Raw genomic sequence first — 23,361 nt, forward strand, 5'->3', positions numbered from 1 at the left:
TAGACCTTAACTTGACTAGGATTTAAAGGTGTGATATTAGCTAATGTGTTTTAAAGATCTATTGTAGACTAGGCATGCAGCCTTTACTGTGTGATAAATTGATCAAATTAAAGCCTGGGCTATGCTTTACTACAGGCAGAGCTGGGATTACAACACGTCTCTAATATGACAGTATTCCCCTTTAGGAGCTGGGTCAGGTATCAGCATAAAGCTAACAGCCCAGAGGCCTGTGCTGTGGAGCTGAAGATCTTGCATTCAAATCCTCCAGTTACGCATGCAGGAAAAGAACAGAATGATCTCATTACTCAAGGCTGTCTGCACCAGGGGGCAGAGCTAAGGCCATAGGGGTAACCTTAATTCTAGTATTTGCTAACCATGGTGTGTAAAAATGACTCTTTTGAGAGGTCTGGATGCCTCCAGGTCTTGCTAAGGAGCCTTCAACTTACAGGTCAGCTCCAGCATGGATTGAAGCTTAGGGGGAATTAAAAGTAGTTCCCCTTGAGTGGCTGTTGGACGGCCCCTCAGCGAGCTGAGACCGGTGGGCCTGCGCTGGAAGGTGAGTGGTACGTGCCCCCGAGACACAATGTGCCTTGCTGCAGCGCTGCCACCACTCAGGATGTTAGCGGGGTAGTGCCGGGGCTGTCTGGACATGGCTAAAGCCATAGGGGGTGAGGGCCCTAACTTGAGGCTGGAGAATGGCCAAGCGCCACCAGGCGGGTTGGGCGGGCCCCTCTCCAGCGCCTATCTCCTGCAGGCTGGCTGGCAGGGCACGCCCAGCTCTGACTTGGTTTCCTAGGCAGCGTTGCCAAGGAAACCGGGCAGAGGCCGCCCCAAGCCGAGAGGCAACGCGACCCCCTGGCTCGTGACAAAGCCCCGCCCGTCGCACCTGGCTGAGAGCCTGCAGGCGCGGGGCGGACTCTGCGCTACTGGCGCCGCCGTTAGACGGCCGGGCGGAGCGCGCGTGGGGAGGAGAGACCTCGCCTGCGCAGCACGTGCCAGCACCCATCCCCGCGAGAACCCGGATGTGAGATCATCCCTGCACGCAGCGTGACCCCCTCCCTGCCCGGAAGTGAGGCGGCTGTAGCTGTACGGGAGCCGGGAGGTCTCGGGTAGGGGTGGGTTGGGGCGGGAGGTCTCGGCTTCGTCCACGGCGCTGGTAGCGAGGAAGGTTGCGACGGGGCGGAAATGTGGCTCCGCTCCCGCCCTGCCTCGCCGCTCCCGCCTCCCACCGGGCACCAGTGACCGCCCGCCAGCATGAGACCCGCCGCCGAGCCGCCTAGCCAGCGCCGCGCTCCGGTAAGTTCCCGAGCCCCCAGCGCTCCTCGGTCTGCACCCGCTACGGGGGTCTCCGCCCCTGGCCTTTGCTAGCAGCCCGGGCTCTGGCGCCCTAGGACCGCCGGGGGACACGGGCCCCGCAGGCAGTAGGGAGGCCCCGATCCCTGGGACAGTGGCTCTCCGCGCCCCTGGGCGTGCCCGGGACTCCCGGGGGCAGGTCTACGCACCGCCCCCTCTCCCCGACAGCACTCCTGCGGCAGCGAGCTCTGACTGTCCCCGTCCCGCCCCCAGGCCCCAGCGGAGGGGCCGCGATCTCGGCCCTTCTCTCCCAACACACCCCGGTAGCCATCGAGTAGCGAGGCCTGGCACACTGAACCACAGAGGGGTAGGGTACAGGGCCTGTGCTCTCCTTCCCCCGCCCCCCATCCCAACACTGAATCCCAGGCAGGGGAGTGAGGCCTTCCCCCCAGTCCTGCACACTAGCTGGGACTCTGAACAGGCAGGAGGCAGGCCCTGCACCCCCCCCTTCCCCTGGCAGCTGCTCCCCAAGAAGGGGGGATTGTGCAAGGAAGGCGTGTGGCGTTCAGCTTATCTCGGGGGGGGGGTGATGCGGAGCAGGGCAGAATCATAGAGAAGCGTCAGTGTACCCCATCCCCCACTTTTTCATCCCTTACACATCTCTAAGGAAAGCAGGGGTGGGGGGAGAGGGTCTTCTGGCTTTACCTCAGACACCTCTGACATTTCTTTCTGCTTGAAAACTATCAGGTATTCAACCCCTTCCCCTCTTATCTAGGGGTTTGAATAGGCAATGATGACTATGGACTTCTTGTTTCAAATGTGGAACTTCTATTCCCATTAGGATAGTAGCTTGGAAACAGGGCAGGACGGTTGCTTGGTTCCTTTGGCTGAGCTCTTGATACTTGTGCATCTGAGTGCTGCAGCAGCTACTCTGTGAATGAGTGCTATTCTAACAGAGATGAGTTAATTTTGGGAAATTTTTTAATGAACAGTGACTGTAGAAAGCACTGGTCTGCGTCCTTCCTTACCCCCAAAACAACTTGTCTCAACCTGATCATTAACCTTTGAGAGGTAGAAAGGTCCGTTTGTGATTTATTTCCTCTGTGTATACATCTATATAACATCTAGAGAGAGAGAGACACTCTAGTATGAACTAATTAGTTTAAGCATTGGCTGAGGAGACATGAAAGTGACTATCCAAAATCTTATTTCATTGTTTGTTTATCCTGTGCTTGTTGCCTGGACTTTTCCTACTTATTTCCTGACACAATGTTGTAGTGTAGCCTTCTAAGAAAATGCCACATCTTCCTCCTCAGAACAGCAACAGACATAGTTCTTGTTGTTGCCTTGTTTTGGGTTGTGTAACTTGCAGAACGTCATTCTAAATGATGGCAATGAACAGTATTTTCAAGATCACCCTTGATTCATCCACTACAGTTTGGGCTGTTAATGAATATAGCTGTGTTGGGGACTTGGTCATAACACAGTTGTCTCTTACCTGATTAAAATTGCTACAGTTTGGAGCGTGAACAGGAAAGCTGTCTCACATAGTTATGTGATCCACTGAAATCCAGCTTATACCTCAAATTTTACTGTTCAATTTCAGTGTCTTGATGTGGTGGTACTGTATTGTAGGCAAGGCATTTTAAGACAGTTAAAGGGCAAATAGTATTTTAATAAGGGAAAGAATATGAATAAACTAAATTAACATGAACAAAAATATTGCTAACTTTTTCAAAAGTATAACTTACGAATGAAGTGTATTGTTTGTATTGTAATGAACTCTATTAACTTTGAAGATATTGTGAACATGATAGCTTAGTTTAAGTGAAGTTCTGCTCTGTAAAAGTATTTATATTTGTATTCCTATTAATGCCTAGCTCTTATATGGTGTCATTCATCCATACATATCTAAGGGTTAATTTAAAAAAAAAATCATTTGTCCGATGTTTGAGGGTCAGTGGCTTTCAAATTAAATGTGTTTACATGAATCACAAGATGGAGTTTCTAGCTGTCAGCCATGCAAAGTCAATGTGGTATCTGAGATTCAAGCTGGGTTCTTTCCTACTCTTTATAACAGTTCTGCAGAATAAATTGTGCTGTCAGTGTTTCATGTGATTTGAACAGAACAAAGGAATTCTTCTGGTTCTGGAATTGAAGCTGAGGAATCACGTGGGATAACATGGGGCTTTTTTAGTTAAAGTTTTCAGACAAAACCATCAGTTTCTAAAGGCTTTTCTGAGATTGATTTTTTTCCTATTTTCATAATTTTGCAGTTTTACTTAACTGTTCTGAAGGAATAAAACATGGTGAGGATGTTAAGGGGGCACAGGAAATTTAGAAATCACACACATGTAAGAACATTAAGTACATTTCAGACAGCTAACTCCTAGGAGTCCTATACCTGAGAGTAGGGAAATGCATTTTTTCCCCTAATTCTTGGTTTGTTCTTTGCATTTAACAGCGTGTTTGTATGCCAGTTTCACTGTTTCTGCTGCATAGTCATTTCCCCCTTTGTGTGGATCTTTCAGACAGCCATAGGGAAAAGAGAAACATTTTAATACTTGTAAAACCACAAAACACTGCAGGAGCAAGTATAGTATCTGAAACTACTTCCAACTCCATCCTTTGAAACTGACTAGATCTCAAGTTGACATATTTTTAAAATATCCAGAAATATTCTGCTTGGGTCTTTGTACCACACTGAACATATTAAACAGGCTTCTACCAGATTTTAATGTCAACAACTAACAATTTATTGTTGTCAAAGAATGTAACTTGTTGAAATTTTAGTTACTAATCAAGGCGTTATTTAACTTGCGATATTGCAGATTCTGCAATATTAGGCTTCCACTGTAATTTTGACAGTGGAGCCCCAGGGCACCCCTCTCTCAGCCCTGGGCTGCCAACAGTGGGAGCCCCCACTCTCAGCCCCGGGCGGCTGACAGTGGAAAATTGCAGAAAAGTAATAATGGACTTTATTACCGCAAATAATAAGGTTTATTATTACTTTTCCACAATTTTCCATCGCTTGTCTGCAACTCAGCTGCAATTTTTTGACAATCATCCCTCAATTCAAGTAGGGCCTTATGCATGATTATCCATGAGGCCCTAGAAGACCATGGTAAATTAAAGCTGTCGGTAGCTATCCATAAATTTATATGCCAGCAAACAAAAAAGAAAAGAAAATGAAACAATGACAAAAATCTTCTGATAAAGACAGACAAGCTTTTCCTATTTTTAATTAACAGTCATTACATACTGATTACAATTCTTAGAGGGATACTAGCTTGATGGCTAGTTATTTTCAGAAAATTCAATAAAAGTAATTTCAGTTAGTAAATCCCTTTGCCAGTTTTTGTGGTTTTAGGAGTATCTGAACTTTTTTGAGCTGCAAATAAAAGAAACTGACTAACTTATGCAGGGAAAATAGTTAAACAGTTACTGTCAAATGCACAAAGTAAACATTTGAAAACATATTTTTTCATATGTTTTGTTTATTGTAATAGGTGTTCAGATTCACTTTTGAGTAATGTTTAAGTTGATGATTGCTTTCTACTGACTCTTGCTTGTTTGTTTTTGTCTCCTGTTTGAGCTACAAGCTTTTTTTTAAACCTCAGCCTTTTTGTACTGTACTTCTTTTCTTTTTACATCCTGCATCCTTGCAGAACTTTTTACTCTGAAACTGTTTCTTACCATAGTGAGTTCTATGGTGCTCAAATGCTACAGTGATAGGCCCTATACAATAATAGAAGTTACAAGTACCCAGATTCCTCATCATTTTCCCATTCTCTGTTTTTTCCACTGTACTGAAGTAGATCTGGGATGGCTTTTCCTCTAGTAGCATTCTCTGACTGATCATGCTATTGAGAAGCATTCATGTTGTTTTTGAAAAAGGAAATCCTTATGCAAAACTGCAATACAGTTAAGATTTTCTGCCAGAATAAGGAATTCTAAATGAGGGCGTTAGATGTTAAACTAAGGTAACTGATTACAAGCAACGTCAGACTAAGTATTGCTTTTGTAAAAATCCTGATTTGCAGAGTATTTTTAAGAATCAATGTCTTTTTTTTTTTTTTTTATTAATCCATCCTTCTTTGCTTTCTGGGTATCTTCTTACCTTATTTAAAATTTTATATATGCAGCTAAATATAAATGAAAAAGACACAAATACATTAATTCATATGTATATAAATTACTTGGGAATTTTACCCAACACCCAGTAAGGCAAGGATTAAGTCTAATCGCCAGTCAAAACATATGGAGCCCAGAGCCATGCCCTCTCCTGCTGCTTGAGTCCCTCCTTCACCACATGGGCCAGAAGACCCTGGTAGAGGCCTATGTGGGACTATGACTACACTGCGCACTTTACAGCAGCACAGCTGTGCCGCTGTAGCTGCGCCATTGTAAGGTGCACAGTGAAGCTGCTCTTTATCGCTGGGAGCTCTCCTGGTGACAAAATAAAACCACCTCCAACGAGGGGCAGTAGCTTCGTCACCGGGAGCACAGCTCCTGCTGATGAAACACTGTCCACACTAGGGCTTTTCATCGTTAAAACTTTTGTCGTTCAGGGGGATGCGCTCTCTCACTCACACACACACACACACACACACACACTCTCTCTCTCTCTCTAGTGACAAAAGTTTTAACAATGAAAGTGCCATTGTAGACACAGCCTACTTTTTTAAACCCTTCTTCCGTCCCGCCCCGCAATATCCAATCCCACCCACTCCCGCATTGTTTCTTGCACGTTTATCCCACTCCCACCTACAAAAATCTTAGATTCCGCAAACCCCTCATGTTATAAAAAAAAAATAAAGTCCGTTAATATATAAAAGGAATTCAGACACAATTTTTACTAGTAAAAGAAAAAAACAAATCTTGCTTAAACCATGTAAAAATACTAACTCCTGTTTATAATAGATATCACATCTCTTTCTATCCCTTGATTAAATTTAAGTATTGAAACCTTTATTTAAAAAAAAAAATTACATTGCTGAAATTCTATTTGACAAACTGATGAGAGATTTAGTGTTTTCCTGCAAATTACTGCAGTCTGGTGGGTTTTTGTTTTTTGCCCACCCAGTACCATCCACAACAAAGGTTACATTTTACCTGCTCCTGCGATTATGGGAATGGATCTGGCCAGACCCACCGGATCCCGGCGTTGCTGCAGGGCTATAGACCCTGGCTTTCCACTGGCTGAACTCTGCATCCCGTTATTCCTGCCCAGCCTCCCCCACACTAATCAATTATGTGGCCCTTCCACACACACTATTAATTACTGTTAAGTCATGTCAACATGGGGAGGGATTTACCCCCTCCCCCCAAATTGATTTATTCAGATTACATTCAAATTAAGTGTCTTCTGCTGGTGTGGCACTAGTGAGTGTGGAGGGTTGGTGGGGCTAAAGATTCTCTCCTACACCAGACCCCATTCTACCCAAAACTGAATATTAGGCTGAGGAGAAGGGGGACTGCCAGGCTATCAGGTGTCTAACACCCCATTTTAAGGATGTTCTGCATCTTGGATTGTACAGTCTTTGAGGCATGAACTGTCTCTGTTCTGTTTGTACAGCATCTAGCACAGTGGAATCCTAGTGCATGGCTGGGGCTTCTAAGTAAGTGCTTGACTTACTGACTTATGCCTGTTTATTCCACTTGGAACTTAGGGCCTGCGCTACTGCTTTTCATGATCTCTTGATGCAGTCCTAGCTTCTCCGTGTGTAATTTTAATGATGTTCAATTCTACTTCTTTTATGCTTTTCCAAGTTGTACTTGGTCTGTCTTGTTGCCTCTTGCCCTGGGAATTCTAGTCCAGCGCCTGTCTTCTTGTATTGTTTGGTTCGTTCCTCCATGTGTGTCCTAGCTATCTCAATTTTTGTTCCATAATTTTCTGTCTTATCAGTTTGTTCATTATCTTTTAAAGCTCTTCATTTATGATTTTTTCCCCCTCACTGTCTGATATTAAGGATTGTGTAAGGCAGCTGTTTATAAAAATTGGGAGTTTAGATAGTAGCATCTTGATGAACCTCCAAGTTTCAGTGTCCTGTAGTAAAACAGATTTTACAATAGTATTAAATATTCAACTTCAGTTTGGAGGACAAGATTTCTGTTTCTCCATTTTGGCTTTTGGAAAATTCTAGCTCTAATATCTTTCTGTTCCACATGTTTTGTTTACAGTGCTGCCAAGACGTGATGTCAGACCTGTTGTGATAATTGACCCTACAAATTTACCCTAATTGTGAGCACAGCTGAGAAAAGTGAAAGTTCATAAAGTGGACAGGGATGGTGTCCCTAGCCTCTGTTTGCCAGAAGCTGGGAATGGGCAACAGGGGATGGATCACTTGATGATTACCTGTTCTGTTCATTCCCTCTGGGGCACATGGCATTGGCCACTGTCGGAAGACAGGATACTGGGCTAGATGGACCTTTGGTCTGACCCAGTATGGCTGTTCTTGTGTTCTAATAACCTATGATAAATGTTGAAAGGAAAAGGTAAAAAAGGGAGGAGACAGACTGAATTAGTACAAGTGAAAAGGCCTACTGATATAATTCAAGGACTATGTTAAGATAATGGCTGGTAAACAAGAAAAGTGGGGACTGGAAATCCATGAACCAAAACTGGTATGTTGGAAATTAGGCCTAATTGGTGGCTGAAATAATTAAGGATGTTCCACCCATCACTCCCTTTTGAGATCCTTAAGGGGGGAATTTTTGGGCACAGATGTGAATTCTGGATGACTGAAAAACAAGAGAAAGGGAAGGTGCAAGCTTCACCATCCTGGCTGCCGCCCCATCCTCCTGGGCCCTGGGCTGCCTTTGTTCTAATTCTGAAAGATGTACTGACCAATCTGGGTCAGAGAGGGACCTCAATGACTTCTCCTCTGGCTCTGGCTAAATCCCAGGATGTGATACTTTGTCACAAACCTCCTCCCTGCCCAGTGTGTGTTCTTTTCCTTCCCCACCATATTTCTTTTTTCCTATCCTTCTTTTTTTGCCTTCTTTTTAATAAGAATCTGGCTCAATTGGCCAGGACTATATTTTACAACACTGCAGTAAGCCTGTGACCAAAGAGACAGCTAAAAGCAATGCCCTAAACAGCCAGTTACTGGTGCGAGTTTGCCTGCCTTGGGAGTGGCTGATAGGACTATGTGCTGTGCTTGTGTTTTTTCGATCAACAAGGTTGCAAGTGAGAGTCAACACTAGGCGACAGAAGCTGCATTTTTTAGCTCTGCTGTTCTTTTCTTTCCCCTGTTGTGTGTTTGTCTTGTTTTGCCTTCTAGGAAACAGAATCAGATTTGAACAGCAGCAGCAAAATGTCAGCTTCAGCCCATCTCAGCTAACTTCTTTTTGGGGAAAAGAAAAGGACAGTTATTACCATCTTTAATACCATCTAAGAGACTGTCAGACCACAGGGTTTTCTTTCTAAAAACTCTCTCCAGCTAAAGCGAAAATGAAAACCTTATTTAATATTTTTCATTTCAAATGCTTTAACTGTTTTCCTTTTTCTGTATCTTTAATAAAAGTTTTAAAAAAATTAATGGTGTGGTTTCCATGGTTCTAAGTAGATTGATGTATCTATATACCAAACCATGAACCCTGGTTAAAACTGTACAGTATCAGGGTCATGCTAACACTTTTTGACTTTAGGCCCAGACTCCATCAGAATTAATATAACAGACCTCATCTATGTCAATTCCAGGAAGTGCTGTTGGTGATTTTTATTGTGTTGATTCTCATGGTTTTTATTTTCTTGGTGTTGATTCAGCCCTATTAGTTGTGCATAAGCCTGGAGATCATTTGTTTTATCTTGCCTATCTCTGTGGGTATGGGACATCACACTGATGTCATCTGCAAAGACGAGGTCTTCTGGCTTCTCTGTGAAAGTTCATTGTATCCCTTTTGGTTGTTTTCTTTCTCAGTACCCCATCCATTACCAGAGGATGAAGGTCTTGACTTAGATAACATAAGACATCTTTGTCTGACTCTGGTGGTTACCTCTAATGGCTTAGTCAATTTGCTGTTATGTATTACTTGACGTGTCATATTTTTCATAGAAACTCTGAATGATCAGAGTCATTTCTGGAGGAATTCCATAGTGGCATAGTAACTTCCATAAGACATGTCTATCCACTGTGTCAAACAAAGGCTTTTTGGAAATCTATTGAATTCATAGAGTGTGACTGATATTTGATATGTAGGGTTACTATTTGAGCTATGCATGATTTCTCCTGTTCAGCCCTGCCTGTTGTTGTCATACCCTTGAATCTACAGCTTTCTTCGTTCTGTCTAGAATGATGCATGTAAATATTTTAATTGGGATGGACAGCAGTTGAATGCCTCTCCAGTTTTTGCACTGACTGAGGTCCTATTCTTTGGCAGCTTCACTGTATGACCATTGTCCCGCTTGTTTGCTATTTTTCTTCCCCATATCTTTATAAGAGGCCTATCAAAGTGTCTTCTTTGAGTCCTCCTTAAGCACTGCTGCAATAAAAACAATCCCACCCAATGAATGATTCTGTGGCAAGTTCTTTTTGTTGGAACCTTTCACTGCTACTCCAGGAGAATCCTCTGCATGTTGGAGTGACAGGAACCTTCCTTGCCTCCTTTCCCCTGTCCTACCTCACATATCCCATTGCTATGTTGTCTGGGTTTCCCAGAATACTTTTTCACAACAATCCATGTAAGGCACCTTACTTCCTGTGCAGTGGCTGTCCCCTTAAGCAGAGGCAGTGACACCGCACTGCCGCAACTATTTGTGTACACATTGGGGCAGACATCACTGCTTTAATTTGCATTGATGCATGTTTGGAAGGTAATGTTTGCACCATAAAGGCTAGAAATTTTTTTAAATGAAAGCCTGGATTCGGTAGAAATTGTTGTTCATCCTGAGAAGATGACTACTCACTGTAGCTTAGTAGATTTTTTTAGTACTGTGCGTGCATGTGTGTATAAGCAGAGTGTGTAGCTGTGCCTATATAATGCAGTTTTAGGGACAAGGTGGGTTAAGTAACATCTTTTTTTGGACTCACTTTTGTTGGTGAGAGAGACAAGCTTTTCAAGCTCTTCAGGCTCTGTGTAAACTTGAAAGCTTGTCTCTGTCACCAACAGAAGCTGGTCCAATAAAAGATATTACCTCACCCACCTTGTGTCTCGAATATCCAGGGACTGACACGGCTACAATAACACTGCAAACAACAATGGAAGGTATTATTTTTAGGGGTCATCTTCATTTGTTTGTAACATTCACAATTTTTTAGCTGCAGTTTTGCAGGTTTATGCTCAGTTTGGGAGCAAACTTATTAAAAATTTTAACTTGGTTTGCCTATTTTTGAGAACATTTGACAGAGCAAAGGACCCTAGTTTCAGTGACCTAGTGAAAATTTTAATTTGTCAAAGAAAGAGGTCTTTTAAAAATGTACAAGATATAATGTATGTAAATTGTTATGTGATCTCTTAACTGACTGCCAGTGTTCTTTGGATTTGTGTGGGCATGTGTCGCTTAGGAAACTTAGTAGGGAGTGTAACACATTTCTCTTTGCTGATTCTAGATCCTGTAGTAGCAATGAGTTTCTGAAAGACTGAATCTACGAGCTTAGTGAATCAAGTTACTTATCTACATCACTAGTACTGGCTTATTTCTCTCAAAAAGCGACTTACCTCTTATACTTTCCTGTCAAAATGAACAGCTACCATTCTGCATTTCTGTACAAATACTTTGTTGCAGGAGGGACTAAAGTAACGTACACGGTTTGATAATTTGACCTTTATTTTAATTTATCAATACTTCTTCCCTTCCTGTGCTGTTTTTCCAGAGGGTGAGGCAAGGCTGTGTTGATTTCAGGTGCACTCTACACAGACTGAATTCCGGTTACCTCGACAGAAGTATTGCCTCAGATACATTGAGGGTAATCAGTGTGTTCTTCCCTTTTTTTGGTGTTGGACTTCTAATGGGATTGAAGTGGGGAGTGGATAGTTCTAGGGAATGTAAATTGTGAGCTCGTGAAGGGTTAGAACATTTTAAATTTTTAAAAAGCATCCTTTTTAACTGACATTGACAATGAGCTAAATATGTTTTGTTAAAACCAAGCCAAGAGTTTGGGGTTTCTACTTTGTCTAGACTAGAGCACTCGATTAATTGTGCTTCAGTTGATAGCATCATATATACTGAAGTATCAACAACTGAGTGTTTCCACCATCAATTGGTGTAACACTTGCCCTTGCGTCCATCCTTTGGTCGCCCTACCCCAATGTGAGGTGTGGGTTGTCATCTGGTATACAACTTAACCCAACGTTTTTACAGAGGTAAACTCTCAGCTCAATTGACTATGCAACATGCTGACACAACTGGGGCTCTGTCAATTCTGACAGATCAGATTGCTACCTCAGATGGCAAATTCTACACTGCAAAAAAAGAAAAACAAAACAAAAAAATCCACTGCAACAGCGAGTCTCCAAGCCTGGGTCAACTGATTCAGGCTCATGCTATGGGGTGAAAAATAGCAGTGTCGGTGTTCATGCTGGTGCTGGAGCCGGAGCTCTGAAATCCACCCTCCTCTCTGGGTTTCACAGCCCAGGCTCCAGCCTGAGCAGGAATGTCTACACTACTATTTGTAGCTCTGTAGCACAAGCCTGCATCAGTTGACGCAGGCTCTGAGACTCATTGCCACATTTGTTTTTTCCAGTGTAGATGTACCCATTGTTTACAGGCTAAGAATCCTCTCTCTGAACTACTGCCACCATATCCCCTTCCCTCTCTGCTTTTCTGCAGAGGCTCTCTGGCTGAGACTGCACTGTTTACCTCTTGGTCATGCCCTCTCACATATGTCTTCTTTCCAGAGTTAGGGTTTCAGCTGGTGAACCACCGTTAGCTGAAGATTTAGTTGGGGCATGGGAGGAGGGGAATCATGGCTAGGGAACATTTCTGGGATAATGAGGGGGACTAAAGAGCCAGGCAAGGCAGAGAAATTGTCACTCTGTACATGGACAGCTGTCAGACCAGACAGATTGCTCATTTGACGTTGACAGTACACCAGTTGTTCCTTTTGTATTGAGATAAAGCCGAGGACCCCGTTGTGCTAGGCACTGTGCAAACATATAATAAAAAGACTGTTTCTGTCCCGAAAAGTTTAAAGGCTGTGTTCCAGTGTGGTTGCGGCTTAATGATTTAGATACTTAACTTTGAATGGACTAGTCATTGAACTGAAATAGTTGAGTAAACTGAAATGAAGAAAATATTCTCTGTACCTGCAGAAAAGGCTAATGGAATCTAAAACAGATTTAGCATTTCAACAAACTCTGGTTCCAGACTTAGCCACTGCCTGCCAGCAGCTCAGTGGTTTGACTTCCTTTAAAACTTGACATCAAATATATATTACTTAATTTTTTGGGTTAGTTGATTTCAAATTTAATTTTCAATAAGTTTTTTTTTTTAAAAAACAGCCTGTATTTAATTTAAACTTAAACTGATTTAATTTTTTTTTAAAAATCTGATTATTTCTTTTTAAAAAAACCCTCAATTTTTATCCACCCTGTTCAAAAGTTATATTTAAGTTTACATTCCATTTTTGTATTGCTTTAAAGATTTTTATAAGGGTACACTGTGTTTTTTTGTTTGTTTTTTTAAACAAATAAATTGTTGTGAAAAATCTGGAGTTGGCTTGTTGGACGATTAATTGTAACCTAAAGCGATCATTTATTATTTTTCACTGTAGAAAAGCATGTATCTCTACAAAATAAAATTGCAAATTTACTATGACAATGATTTGGTTGAATCTGTCTTTACAATTTAAGAACTCTGTGTTAGATTATGAACTCTGCATGTATCTTGATCAAGTTGCAAACTCCACTTTGAAGGTGCATACAGCCTGTTGTCTTTACTGTTGTCCTTTTACCTCCATGTTGGACTGAAATTCCAACGGGGGTACTGGCAAAGGTGTAACAGTAGAGGATTGTTAAACTTTGATGGTGTTCTGTTCAAAAAGGAAGCACTCTAGAAGCACTCCCTTCCCTTCACAGAGGAACTGTTATCTGGGGAGAGGTCACCTAGCAATGAAATGACCTGGGGGTTACCTGTTCTGGCTGACCAGGGAGTCACCTGACAGAGGAGACTGACTAGAAGGTTATAAAGAGGCTACTCTGTTTATTTTCTCTTTGGCCATTTTTTTCACCGTCTTAAGATGAGGAAGCTGCAGGAACCGAGTGAGTCGACGGTGAAGGGGAGACACACTTTGTCTATTTGAGCACATATAGTCCCCCAAGCACTTCTAAGGGAAGGATGATCTAGAGAGGGGAAATGTATGTAAGGTTTGGGGTTTTTTTTCTTGTATAGATCTCTGTGATTCTCCTAGAATCATAGAATATCAGGGTTGGAAGGGACCTCGGGAGGTCATCTAGTCCAACCCCCTGCTCAAAGCAGAACCAATTCCTAACTAAATCATCCCAGCCAGGGCTTTGTCAAGCATGACCTTAAAAACCTCTAAGGAAGGAAGGTCATTATTAAAGGTCAATGGTGTATTTGAGTCCTGTGCAAACTGTGTGTGTGTTGTGTTTTACACTTACCGTGTTCCCTTTAAAGAGAGAAATCAGAACACTCACATGTGGATGGAATTCTAAGAAAAGGAGTATTTAAGTTATGAGGGGAGTCTGAGGAGTCCATACTGGTTCCATGGGCTAGGTGTGTGGGCCATGTGGTAACAGTTCTCAGGCAGGAGTATTAGATGAAGGGTCTCACTCTGACAGTGCATCTAGGACTCTAGAACTGAGACAGTGCCTGAGCCTGGACTCTGTGCAGACTTTGAAGTCTTAAAACACCCATGAAAGCAGAGGCTGGAATTCCTTTCGTCTGGTGGGCTGCCAGCAAGAGAAGCCCAACTAGGGCTGTGACGAATTTGGCATATAATAATAATAACTGAAGTAGAATGGACAGAATTCAGTTTATAGAACTTGTATATCCTTCATCTTCCTGCAGAATATCTCAGAGCTGGTTCTCCTGTCTGTCTGAATGCATACATTTAACAAAACTTTTTTTCACTGATCTTTGAAAAGAAAGTAGTAATAGTGGCAAGGGGCTGTATTTATAGTAATCAAACATGTATGATTCATAGCTGGGAGAGACTGCAAATACTATGGAGGTTAGAAGTTTAAAACACTTTGAATAATACATTGGAGAAATGGCTGAAATAAAAAAAAAAAAAGTCAATAAAGACATTTGAAGAATCAGTCAAAGCATTGGACACTCTAAATGGCTACTAATTTCATGGACAATTACACTGCATTCTTACTAAAGACACCCCTTGCTCCTGGGGGCTGTAACTAATTGAGATGAGTTCTCTCTGCAAGAAGTGCATGCATATAAGAGGTGGGAGGAAAACTACTTTAGTAACACTACAGAAGAGTGTGAGTAAAATTGATGAGTTAGCAGTCTAGCTTTACAAAGAGCCAAATGTTATATCGGGTTATGTTAATAGGATTATCATGTGACTTAAGCAAAATAACTTGTATTCTTGCTCAGTATTGGCTTGTCCTCAGTTTGGGTACTACATTACATTTTGGGCATTGTTTTTAAAAAAAATCTTTTTATTAAAGCAAAGTTGCAATAAAATGTTAACATGCATCATATACAATCCTTATTTATTCAGCATCAGGTTAATAGTCAAAGAACCTGTCTAAAGATTAATAAGAAATTGAAGCATATCATAGCAAAAATTGCAGCAAGAAACAGCCTCCCAAAATAATGAGGCACTCACTGCAGTTAACTGAATTTTGTGAGGGAACAGTTATTTCAAATAGCTGCATCATCAAATATACTTTTATCAGATACCCGATGACTGTAGTTTGGATTTATCTAAAAGCATTTAGATTAATACGCTGTAATACAGCAGTTTTAAACCTGTGGTCTGCAGAGAGCAGGATGGTTACGTGATGTTGGCTCCTCTTGGTTTCTAACTACTAAATTACATTAAACACTTCCCTATATTTTTTTATTAAATCAATTTGGTGTAGTTGCCACAGGGATAGTACATGATCCGCAATAGGCGGGGCGGTGTTCCGTGAGACATTCTAGGAGTGATCCATGCTGTGTGTCTTTGTCCATGCTATTGACATTCTTCTTTGTAGGGAAAGCTTGCAGATTCATTATGATGGATCTTACCCCAGCATGCAAAACCTTGGAGGCAGAACCAGACCTATCAATCAAGGCAGTAGTCACTCCTGTGAAGACCCAACCAGATCATTCTGCCTCCAACAGTTGCAGGGAGGCTTTACAAGACCTCCTGCTCAGAAGCAATTAGAAAATAGGACAAAACAACCAGAAAGGGATCCTCTTTATTTTTAGTGTTTGACTTATTTGATTATAAGCATCACTGGACTGTTGTTTAGCCTCAGTGGGTCTATAGCAAGCTTGCTGGAAATACCTCTTCTGATACTGAGGTAGCTGGCTGTAGCAGATTGTAGTTGTGAGGGCTTCTTTGATAAGGACATCTCTCAGGCAACCAGAGAAATAAAGAAGCTGGCAGAAAAGAGCACAAAAATGTCTGGGCTAACTGGATCCAACTTGCTGTGGATCAGCTATGCTACTCCTGCTGTGCTAACCAGAGCCTCAAACCATCCATTAACCATACCACCACTGCTTTCTCACTCTCCTCCAAACAGCCAGCCTTGGAGGGATGAGACGGAGAGCAGCCCACACGTGGAAGAACAAGTAGGGAGTAAGAGGCCCCGTTTTTCATGCCACTCTTATGTAACTCTGCCTTGCTCATTGAGAGATACACCTCTACCCTGATATAACACTGTCCTTGGGAGCCAAAAAATCTTACCGCGTTATATCGAACTTGCTTTGATCCGCTGGAGCATGCAGGCCCCCCCTCTCCCCGGGGTGCTGCTTTACCACGTTATATCAGAATTTGTGTTATGTCCACTTAGGGAGTCCTCTGAAGAGTGAACCTTTCACGTGTCACACATACTTCTACAGCACAGCGACAGATGCAGTTTCCCCTTTCAATTCCTTTATCTCAGGGCATAGAGGCCGTTCTCTCTCTATACTACAAAGAAGGGGTGAAAACCCTATAAAGAAAAGATACACTTAGGCCACGTCTACACTACCCGCTGATCCAGCGGGTAGTAATCAATCCCCACATCGACGCCCGTACTCCACCTCGGCAGTAGGAGTAAGCTGAGTCAAAGGGGGAGCCACGGTGGTTGACTTGCCACAGTGAGGACGGCCAGGTAAGTCAAACTAAGATACTTTGACTTCAGCTACACGAATAGCATAGCTGAAGTTGCGTATCTTAGATCGATTTCCCCTCCCGCCCAGTGTAGACCAGCCCTCAGTGTTGGACTCCTGAGAGGTTAATTTCTCTCTCCGTGCCCCCCCCACCCCCCCAACAATAAATCTGAGAACTTGGGAAAGAAAATCAAAGGCATCAAGGAAGGACACTACAGATTCTGACCACAGGGGCCACTCCTCCACAGAGGAAGATTTCTAAGGCTTAATCTACCCCCCTTCCCCCCCACCGGTAAAACAAAAGTAACATAATATAAATCCTTCCAGTGTACAGGCTCTAAGAGGGACAAGAAAGGGCCCAGGGAGCACAAAGAATGTTTTTCATATTCATCTTCCTGGGAGCAAAGACAGTTCTTTTGGACTTGGAGCCAGAGCTCATGGAGGAGGAGGAACCTTAGAAATTATTTTTATTTTATTTTTTTAGGCAGGTTGTTTTGAAACCATTCTCAGGACTACTTTGCAGACTCTGTATTCCTCCAGAGGAGCCCTTGAAAAGGAGTTAGTCCACCCACAAGTAAACTTGTCCTGATTGATACTCCCAAAAGTCTCATTTAAAATAACAATAAAGAAAAAGAAAATGAAACTACATCAGCAGCCTTTAGTAGACATGCTGCCTGTATGTCTGGTGCTAGCGCCATGCGCGCATGGTCAGACTCCTTAGTGCCATTCAAAATCAAAAGATCCTCTACACTAGCAGACATTTTTTTAAAGCAAGATTTTCATAACTGGCTGTTGTGGGAGATGCTCCAACCCCAACAAGCCTGAGATTTACAGTATGAGTAGTGTGTAATACTTAATTCTGTGTGACAACACCAACTCCACCTGCCTAAGGCCATGGAAAGCCAATCCATAGGCAATCAGATACTAGGTACCTCTAAATATCCTGTCAGGTAGGCTCTCTTGTGAGTCTGTAGATAGCACTGTCATAGAAACCACTTTTAAATTAGGTCTTGGCACACATACCAATCTGGATAATTATAGGAAGGATATCCAATGAGCTGACCAAATAAACCACTTGGCATAAGGAAGAAAGGAAATGTTTCCGGAAAGCCCTCTATATCAGGCAAGCATGACTACAGGATGACTCTCTGATGTGGTGCTCCCCAAATAGGGGTCAAGTAGCAGGGAAACTCAGTGTCAGATCAGTACTACATTGGAAAAATGGATCTTAGGAGAAATATCCAGCCTCACTTGCACATACACTTAAATTCAAAGCCAACATCAAGACTGGCATCCCCTTTTTCTGCTAACCTATTGGAAAAAAAAAGAGTATGAAGACTGAAATATATCATCTTCCAAGTGGGGAAACTTATTTTCCAGCAAACAAGAAGGCTTAGTACTCTAGTCCATCTGCTTCCAAGTACCTAAGTGTTCCAAAAACAGAGGAGCGCTCAACCTGAAGTTTTTGGAAAGATTAGTCCAGAAGCCACAAATCAGGATGGAGAATTTAAATTCTACAATTGTGGGAATTTTAAAAGGGGTATATATTTTTTCTTTTTTTGTCAGGTGTTCTTTAGATCAATTATCTGTACATCGTTATATGAACTCCAATAGGTGGTATCTCAGCTACAAATAAAATGGACAATGTACAGTATGCTACTTTACTTTTTAACCTACCTGCTTCTCTAAGGGTTCTTTCTATGAGCAGAGAAGGGGTCACGTATACCCATTGTAAAATGTCTTGCTTATTGGAGCAGTCTTCCTCGAAAAGGTCTACAAAGCAGCAGTCGCATAACCCAGATGCTATTCAATACAACCAAGAGCCAAATGATTCTGTGCAATCGGTTATTTATGGGAGTTGTCATAGAAAAACTTCTGTAGGGATTGATATCTGTCGGAGGACAGGATTCAGAAACTAGTGGCCACAAGGCAGAATGATGTTCATTCTCCAGCCATGTTGATCGGGGCTCTGATGTCTTAGATCAGAACAGTGCTGAGTGAGGTTTCACATGGGTCCTCTCCAAAGTTCCTAATTTCTTGAGCCTATAGGACCTATCATTCCTGTCAGCCCTTGGTAATGGGACCACCATCACCCTATGTTAGAACTGGAAGGGGTTGGTGCGGAGAATCCATGCCAGGTTCAAGAGAGGGGAAGCTTATTCAAGGAACAGCTTCATCCAGGATTAACGGAAGAACAGACCTCAACAACATATTACTTGGATCAAGCTGAGAACAATCAGTTATAACCTAAGAGCCATAACACTAGTCCTGATCAGCCAAGATGGCTGATGGCTTACAATACTTTGGCAGTGTTTCTTCAACAAAAGGAGGTACCAGATCTTCAACCTGGTTCTGGGTATCTTAATCTTTTCTTTTCCTGAGTGACCACAATAGTTCCCAGCCTAGGAAAATTTTACTTGCTTGGATAATTCACCACTCCACCCCACCCGACGTGGCAAACAGTGGGCAAATAAATTTGTGCACGTAAGCTGGTGTATTTTCATGACAATTTTGCAAAGTTGATTTAACCTATAGTTGAATCTGTGTCCAGTTCATAATAAACTTCTCTGCCGAGACAGCCAACAAGAGTACCTCTCAGTGCCAAATGTGGTGATTGACACTTATACACTAGAAAGCTGAGACAAACCCCGCAGGTTATATCCTGGTTCCAGAAATCATGTTTTTATACAAAGCAGCAGAGCATGGTAGAACAGCATTCGCTGCCAGCACCACCAAAAGATAATGTCAAAACAAGTTACACCTCTTACCTACGCAGTTTTAGCTCAAATAAGGTTAGTTTCTTGGCCAAACAGTTATAAAGCACATTTCATCTTCAAAGCACTTAAGCCTCAACACCAAAACCTGTAAGTTATGATCCCTCTTCCAGATAGGGAAAATGAGACAGAGGTATGGTTCCCAAGACCACAGAACAAGCCTGTGTTAGAGTCTAGACTGGCATTCAGCGGATTGTCCTATACTTGGGTCAGAGATAAGACATAATTTGTTGTTGTGTTGTGCTGTTAAACATCTGCTGCACTTCAACTCAGTGATCTTGCAGATGTCATAATGTAGTCCTTCCCCCTTCTACTCATGTTTGCATATAAATTTGTAAACATTTCAGATACAGGGGCTACATAAATATGATTTTATTACATTTTGTACAGATTATTGCAGGACTAATCACTAACAAGATAACTCTGTGAACTTTATGATCTACTAATATAATGAGGCTGTGGAATGTTCCCTACCTCTCTGTCTCTAGCCTCATACTGCACCAGAGCAGAAAGGAGCGGAGGCAAAGCTGCACATTATTGATAAACCACAGAGTTTTCAGTTTGCAGTGTGATAGAGTAACTAATATCTATTTGGTTAATAGTGTTTGGTTCTACACTGAAACATGTCAATATGGCCACTTGCAAAATACCACCCCTAGTGAATAGGATTAATTTTGCTTTTGTAATATATCCTTGTATATTATGCTTTACGCTGTTTCATTGTCTCTTCCCTTGAACAACTGCTATACATCTGAACTACATATATTTTATAATATTTTAAAAAACGAAATGAGTCCTGTTAGAACAAGGTCAAACCCTCTTTCTAAATCTGGAATACGAAAACTATTCTAATCTGTTTATTAATGTTCCAGGACTGCCTGTGTGTCAGTCTGAAGCCTAGAATGTCTGAGTCAGCGTGAAGTGATGGAAACAGCTACAAACATGGCTTCTTTTTGTTCAGAATATCACCAGGTTCAATTATCACTGGGATTTGTGGTCAGTTACTGTCCAATTTTAAGTTCTCAGCCATTTTGACTTTATGAATTACACCCCTGCAATAGTAAGACATGTATCTATTTCATTGAGATATCAGAGGTAACTTAATCAGTCACCTCCTTACTGTACAGCTAATTTGCCTACAACAGTTTCATTTATTGTATGAGGGAGACTAGTCAGATGGTGAATTACTTGGCCCAACTGCTGCCATTCTTCAAAACCACCCACACAACATAGGCAGCACACATAGGAAACCCAATTGCATGTAGCCCCTCACTGCAGCGCACACACCCCTCCTTTGCCACAGAAATTCTCTTAAACTCCCAGCACAACACGCACACATGCTCACTGTCAAACCATGCACATGAGCATCAGAGCCACAAGTCATCACTAATACATGTGAAGAAGACAAAGATACCAAAAGATCTTTCTACAAAGGGTTCACATTGGTACTGCTGAATCACAAATAGCTGTAAAAGATAGAAAAGTCCTAAAGGCACTACTGACCGAAGGATCAACAGGATGCTTAGTCAAGGTGTTTAGTTCAAGAACTAGGCCCTCAGAGGGAGTTCTTCGCAACCCCACATGAATGAAAAGGTAGGCAGCTATAAGAAATCTTATGTCTAGGTAAGAGGACAATCCTGCGCCTACTTGCTGTCTAGTGAGCCGGAAATGTCCATTGCTTGAATTATAGAGTGTTGGGTTTGGCCAATATTGAGACTTTACTGTAAGAACTTTTATCTCCCTACCCCTCTGGGTGGGGGAAAAAAAGTTGCCTTACCTTCACCAAATCTATCCATGCTAGGGACTAAAGGTTTGTCTACACTACAGTGGCATAGCTACAGTGCTGTTGAGGGAAGGGGCTTTTCTGTTGATGTAGCTAATCTACCTCTCTGAGAGTCAGTAGTTAGGCTGACGGAAGAATTCTTCCATCAACCAAGCTGCATCTACAGTGGGGGATCGGTTGACCTAACTATGGCACACAGGGCATAAATTTTTCCCAGCCATGAGCGATGGAGCTAGGTTGATCTAATTTTTAGGTGTAGACCAGGCCTTAGGCACGATACACCAGGCCTCTGGAGATGCCCAGTTTGTGGGATATTTTCTCAAGGTGTTACCTGCACAAAATTCTCTGTTGCTCGCACAGTCTAGGGGCACCCACCTTTACCCTTGCATGGGCTCAAGGCGTAACCCTGTTAATTTATGTACCCATTCTTACCCGATTTCTAGGGCTCAGGGCGTACTCTTTGTGGGTTTGCAGGACCTTTTTACCAGTGAAAGAGCCTTACACAGTAATATCCCTATCCTCTATTTATTAACAATTACAAAGCAAAATACACAAGCTAAGCATACAATGCTATGCTCACCAATCCTGATCATGCAGGCGGACTTTCCTGTTAGCCAGGCAAGGTCAGTCTCGTCTGGATGCTGGATTCACGGTCGTGCAGAGGATTCTTAGCAGCTCTGATCTTAGGCTGTGTCTTAGAGGGGAGTTCTTCTTCTTCTGTTCCTTCTGGTCTCCTTCTTGGACCCCAGTTTATATAGTGAAACTTGAGTCTTGCTTAGCTATACCTTAACCAGTCATTTAACTAAAATATTAGTAAACAATTCTCTAACCAATTCTAACATATTGTAAAACAATTCTTTAACCAATGATACCCCACTGCATTAATTAATTTTGCTAGGTATAAATTAATTAAACAGAAACCATACAGCTAATAGAGAAATGGAGACCGTAAAGACAAAACAGTAAAGAAGTAGGGATTTCACAACCACAACTTGTTAAGTGATTGCTTGCCAGACAGAATGCCATCGAACAAAGTTTTATTTAACCATCTTAAGATCTGTTTCTTTCTCTGGTGATGATGGGTACTATTAGGGCAGGAGCCTTCTTAACAGCCTGATATTACATTGTTTTTATATAATTTAGATGGAATGTGAGGATGTGACTTTCTGCCTCTTGGCTAATGGCTGCTGCTCTCCTAATAAAAGGCCTTAGGCCTGACAATATGGCTACAGGAAAAGGCCTTATCCTTACGGCTGAGTGTGCAATATAAACACATCTGAATAACTAAGATTGTTAATTGTGATCTTTGGTTCAAAAGTTGCGGCCACAGTTTGTTACAGTTGTGACTCAAGGCATGCAGCCTGCCTTCCAAAACAGAGCAGCGGGATAGGAGAGACGCTATGTAACCTGCTTGGCTCCCAAAGACAAGCATGACAGGAGGGGTAGCTGGGCCATATTTGAGTAGCATTGTGTCCCCGTGCAACAGGCTGCAATGACAGAGGGGTCGCCAGGCCAAATTTGAATGAGCAGTGTTGCTACCTGGCACATAGGGTCTCAAAGCCACTCAAATTTGCAGCAACTATAAAGAGTTGCAGTGTGTTAAAAGTTTTCTGCAACAAACTTAGGGCCCACTATTTTCTTACAGCCTTATGAATAACTATTTTAATTGATGCCTCTTAAATATTTTGTAGCTAGTTTAATTATTCTGGGCTTGGTTGTATAATTTAGACCTTGGGAGCAGATATTTCCTGTTGAGGCATAACTGAGTGGTGGGTGCCTTCTGAAATGGATACAAAAACTAGAACCTCCTTGGGCAACATAAGGCCACCAGGCTCACTTCTGACTCTCACCCTCCCTATTTCTTAGCTTAAAACAAAACAAAACACCCTGTTATCAAGAACATTATGAACAGGAGAAGACGGTCATGCTTTTGGCAATGGGAAACAGTGCATGATAGTAACTACAGCCTATTAATCTCTTCTTCTGATATAAGTTTGCAGTACCTTTGCTGCATCCTGGATGCAATAGGTCCATTATTGGGGACAGGGTGAGTGATCCAGGGTTTAGCTCTCCACTTGACATCCCAAACTTGACGGGTGGTGCTGGCAGTGAATGCTGTTCCATCATGATCTGCTACTTTGTGTTTGTATAAACCCGATTTCTGGAACCAGGATGTTACCTCTGAGGGGTTTCTCTCAATTTCCTAGGATATAAGGGAAAGTCACATTTGGCTCTGAGAGGTACTCTTGTTGGCTGTCTTGGCAGAGAAGCTAATTATAGAACTA

At 42.3% G+C, this 23,361-nt stretch overlaps 1 protein-coding gene across 2 annotated transcripts in view; it reads left to right on the forward strand.

Annotated features, from left to right (window-relative positions):
- The first annotated feature begins 879 nt into the window (after positions 1-879).
- The window catches only part of SPOPL (speckle type BTB/POZ protein like), a 64,554-nt gene continuing 42,072 nt past the window's right edge, over positions 880-23,361 (forward strand). Inside the window, exons 1-2 of one of the 2 annotated variants that reach the window (XM_005299663.4) lie at positions 1,064-1,296; positions 11,112-11,204. The gene's annotated coding sequence lies outside the window, so the exon portion shown is untranslated. Of the gene's footprint in view, positions 1,297-11,111; positions 11,205-23,361 lie in introns of both variants that reach the window. The other variant, XM_005299662.4, reaches the window with a different exon arrangement.

This window comes from Chrysemys picta, chromosome 11 (assembly GCF_011386835.1).
Source record: "Chrysemys picta bellii isolate R12L10 chromosome 11, ASM1138683v2, whole genome shotgun sequence".
In the NCBI taxonomy this organism is placed as follows: domain Eukaryota; kingdom Metazoa; phylum Chordata; order Testudines; family Emydidae; genus Chrysemys; species Chrysemys picta.